Below are 5,000 nucleotides of genomic sequence, written 5' to 3' on the forward strand. Positions count from 1 at the left end.
CTTCATTCAAAGTAGAAGAACTTAGCCGCACAGCTAGGGTCTTCCTTGTGCTATGAGCGTTTTTGCCAAGAGAAAATCCTTATATCATACAAACACCTACTTTTGGAGGATCACGGCCAAGTAGTAGTAAGTAGTAAGAGAATTTAAGACAATACGAGACAATTACCCGAACGTACTGCTTATTTTTGGAACGCACGAGCTCTTTTTAGACGCAAAGGATCGTAACCGGAAGTTATATGTACAGGGTTGAGATTAGCGCATTTCAAAAATGACTACCACACAACGTATTGGTTATGGCCATTGGTAACCAAAGATTAGCGATGATTGGAGTTTTTGGTTTTTTTGGTTAGCGTTACACACCGGCACACACCGTTCGCGGTAGACCCACAATAAAAACTGTCGAGCGTTTTCGGAAAAGGTCTGCCTTTGTGGGAGGTCACTTTACTTGCCAAGACACCAGGCAAGCACACGTTCACGCAGATATTCATCTAGCTGTATATGGAAAGAGTGCGAGGACGATCTATGGGTCTGGCAGCAGCAACACGACAAAATGACTGAGAGGTCATAAGACCTACACAACTACACAAAGAAATTTAAATTCTCATGAGACTTCTTAGCGACTTATACCAATGACGTTGTAGAAATAAAAATTAAACAAGGCGAACCTGTAAGGTAAAGTTTAATTGTAATTCTGCAAGTTATAATAATTACTGGTCAAGAGCGATGAGATCACGTGCCCTCCCTTTGATGTGCCGTACACATCCTCATACAACCCTACCCATGATATTACAGATGTGAATGGCCATTCCCTGCCTTTTTTTTAAACTGACTGCTCGATTTCCGCGCGCTATCTCATGTGAATTCTTCGATCCTGACGAATAACTTGCTGAATTACAATTAAACGTCAACTTACAGGTAAGCCTTGTTTAATTTTTAAATTTTACTTGGGGTACCATCTCGTCTCTCTAGATATCTTACGCATGCACAGGAAAATTTTGACAGTCCTCCCCCCCCCCCCCCGAAAGAGAGTCAGAGCCGAATTCTATACTTTGTTCCTTCGCACAATCAAAATTCAGGGTGACACGTCTCAATGAAATTTGCCCGATGATTGGCTCATTCTATAAATAATCGGTATGCAAGATATGGGGAACAACGGAAGGAACAATTTTTCGCGACATTTCTAATGATGCGACGCTAGCATCTTTCTTCAGTCCGAAAAGAACGATTTTTTCAAATGGTTTGTGAGAAACCTCGTTCCCAGGTAAAGCGAAAGAAAAAGGTCCTGGGAACGAGGCTGCTTTGCACGGGAAAAGAGAGAAGGAAAGCTGGGACCTTTCTTTTCACCGCGCGCCGGTGGCTCAGTTGGTTGAGCACCGGGCTGTCAAGCGAGAGGTCGTGAGTTCAACTACGGCCGGACCAACACTCAGGGTCTTTGAATAACTGAGGAGAAAGCGCTGCCTTTGTAATTACATCTGCAGACGGTTAGACTCTCTAGTCTTCTCGGATAAGGACGATAAGCCGGAGGTCCCGTCTCATAACCCTTCTATGTTCATAATCCTGTGGGACGTAAAAGAACTCACACACTTGTCGCAAAGAGTAGGGCATGTAGTTCCCAATGTTGTGGTCTGTCTTCTGTGGTGTATCATGGTTGGGAAGGTAAATGCTCTGAGATATTAGCTACACCAAACTACTCTAAAATCCGAAGGGAAAGAAAGATATATGATATGATATGATATATTCAATATGGCGGAAGCATACGCTGGCCTGACGTCCTCTCGCACCTGAGGCCGAAAATTATTGGTTTCAATGAACTCATGCACCCGAGAAATATCTACACCAAATCGCCAGCAAATACTTACCGAGAAATTTGACAACTTTAGAAGGTTCGCCTAGGAGACTTCACCGGGGAATTTTAGTTTGAACTTTAAAGATCCCGGCGCTTTGCGAGCCTTAACTTGTGCTTTGTTAGAACAAGACTTTGGCCTGAAGCTAAATATCCCGTTACTTATTCCCACAGTTCCTCTTCCACTTAACTATATCTTGTGGATTGAAGATCTGCTTTCGAGTCTTTCAAAATTCTATCATCACGAGACAGTTCGCAGCACTGTTACACTCTGACGTCATAGATTTTGCACTGTTTCCAGCTCAGAGACTTTTGGCGGGAAACAGTTTTATTGTTAGATGTCATGTGACCTCGAAGTAACCAATGAGATCGCGTGCTGCTGGGGGAAAAACTCAGAATGAAGAATGTCGTCAGTTTAACGTGGAAAAGTAATTGTGCAGCACGTGAAGCATGCATTTTAGTACATTTTTTCTTCGCATAATCTGCAAAAGAACAATGTGAAATTACCAAGGTTGGACGACAACTTCAGCATACAATGGTGAATTTTTCTTTCTGTATCATAATTTCATATCCGTCCAAAACAATCCCTTTACAGGGTATTTTGGCCATGTTATACTTCTTGAGTGAGACGGAGTGATAGCCAAATACTTATCAGTGTTTGCGTCCTTTTTTTTTTTGGGGGGGGGGGGGGGGGTTTGCGGGGATGGCGCAGTGGTGAGAGCACTCGCCTCACACCAATGTGGCGTGGGTTCGATTCCCAGACTCGGCGTCATATGTTGGTTGAGTTTGTTGGTTCTCTACTCTAAGAGGTTTTCTCCAGGTACTCCGGTTTTTCCCTCTCCTAAAAAAACAAAATTTGGTTTGCATTGATTTGTTAATTTCACTTTACAGTGTCCCCGATTAGTGCTCCAACGCTAGAAGATTCGGCACTTAAATAAAGTTCCTTTCCATTCCTTTCCTGGGACCGTGCAATCAGTGATAAAGATGATGCGGCAAGAAAGCTGAAACCGCGATGGGTTTGTGATTCGTATGAAATTATTTTTTGTTTCATTCTCATGTCCCTCAGGCGTGGATATATACGAAGGGGTTGCACCACTAAGGAATGGCATAGGTGACTAATGACGTTTTATTTTTTTTTTGCAGAATACCAGTTATATTAGAAAGCGTCTGGTCATCGGGGGAGGGGGGAGGGGGTTGCGCACCCTCTACACCCTCCTCCTCGACTTTAAAGCAATCAAGGTGTTTACTGATGGACTTTCGTAAGTTTCGACCAAAAATTTTTACGAACGCCGTAACAGTGCCCCTTTAATCGCACAAATTATCACAGAGCTCTGAAAACGACCACGGTTGATTGGAGGTTTTCGCGAGACGTCATCGCAGCCATGTTGTTGGACGAAAACAAAAGATCTATTAGCTTATTTTGTTCGTCCACCAGAAGTCCTACATTTCTCTATTGTTATTGGTGTCTCTAGAGGTTGGTTGAAAACGTCCCATTGACAAATCATCCCCCACGCTTTTTATTGTGCGTCGTCACGTTTAACCTGTATATCTGAGAATTAATTTTCTCGAATTTGGTGTCGATATATGCTCGATTTCCAGCCGTTTTGTGAGTGCGGTTGTCCTCCTCCCAACTACGGCTGGATCACTGGTCCGTAGAGCTTGTCCGTGACGTCACATCCGCTTTTTATGCAAATTAATTGCCGCACCCTAGCAGCGCGGGAAAAAAATGGCGGAGGTTGTGACTCCGAAAAAACCTGTTCGCTCCTCTGTTTCTTGACGTCAAAAATGTGTTGTATGTGGTAGTTTTCTGGATGACCCAAGAAAGAGGGTAAAACTGAAAAAAGACCTTGCGTTAAAGCTGCAGGAAATCGTTGCTAGCGAGAACCTGGACCCGGAAGGGTATCTTTGCAACAATAATTGTTACAAATCAGTCAACAGATATTTTGAGTTAAAAGCCGCGTTGAAAAGTTTGAAAACCGACCTTACACAGAAATTTGAAAATGTGCAAGGCCAGAGTGTGCGGTGGAAGCGGGAGTTACCCAATGATGTTTCAGAGAATGAAAATAGTTCATCGAAAGCCTCACGTCCAATGCCGAGTCCAATGTCAAAATCGTCGTCACTACAAGCGGGTGGCCCAGTGCAGATCTATCCAGTGATTCCAAGGATAATCAGGCCAGGGTTGTTTCTTCAGCCTGTCGCAAGATTTCTGCAGCAAGCTGGAGCTTTTCCGTTGCAGCCATTGCCGATTCCACAAGTCTCGGTAGCATCATTGAATGTTGCTAGTAGTGCTGTTACTACCTTGCCGACGTCTATAAATCAGGATTTTCAAAGCGAAGACTCTCCTGTGTGTAAAGTGGAGGTAAGAAATCTTTTTTCCCACAGTGAGAAAGGGTTTATTAGGTGGCCAGTCCTTCTTCCCAGTTTCGTGATCCGACAACAAAAGGAGATCTAATTGCTTGACGTGCTGGGTAAACACACGGTCGTTATTGTATCTACCTACGGACATGGTTGAATTCTCGAGCCTCAAAGTTCTGAAATTATTGAAAGTTGCTATACAAGATAACCACCATACAAAATCAAATTGATCTTAAAGTAGAAATCGCCAAAAAACTGTTTTTATAGCAAAATTGAATATCGCAGAAAGGTGTTTCCTCGGTGGTTCGCATGATGTAAATAACACCGAGCTTTGCATCAACAACTATTAATACGCACAGTTAAGCATTTTAGATTTGTTTTAAATGCAAAGGGGGCTAGTGTATTCCAATGAACTCTATGCTGTCTATTTAAAACTTTAAAAGTCCAAAGTAATAGTGCATATGTTATTGCACTCCTTTCTCGCTGCCTAAAACTGTCCTTGTTTGCTTCAGTTTAGATAATTTTGTTTGGCATTAGCTGCTCTTAGTCTGTCAAAGGATGTATTGTTAGATAATACTGTTTTTACTTTGTTTTTGTATCTTTTGAATTGCTGGTGTTTTTTATACACTTAGGTATCTGTAATATATGAGAACTGTGAGAAAAAAAGAGCCCTTCCCAGTGACATGCACAGCCTTGGGAAAGCCTTGGCAAGAGGAACTTTGAAAAGTGTGGCACAGGCTGCTTTTCAGTGTCCCAGTTTAAGACGTCACATAGAAGAGCTTGTTTGCAAAGAAATCTCCAA

Source organism: Montipora capricornis, chromosome 4, assembly GCF_036669925.1.
Source record: "Montipora capricornis isolate CH-2021 chromosome 4, ASM3666992v2, whole genome shotgun sequence".
NCBI classification, from domain to species: domain Eukaryota; kingdom Metazoa; phylum Cnidaria; class Anthozoa; order Scleractinia; family Acroporidae; genus Montipora; species Montipora capricornis.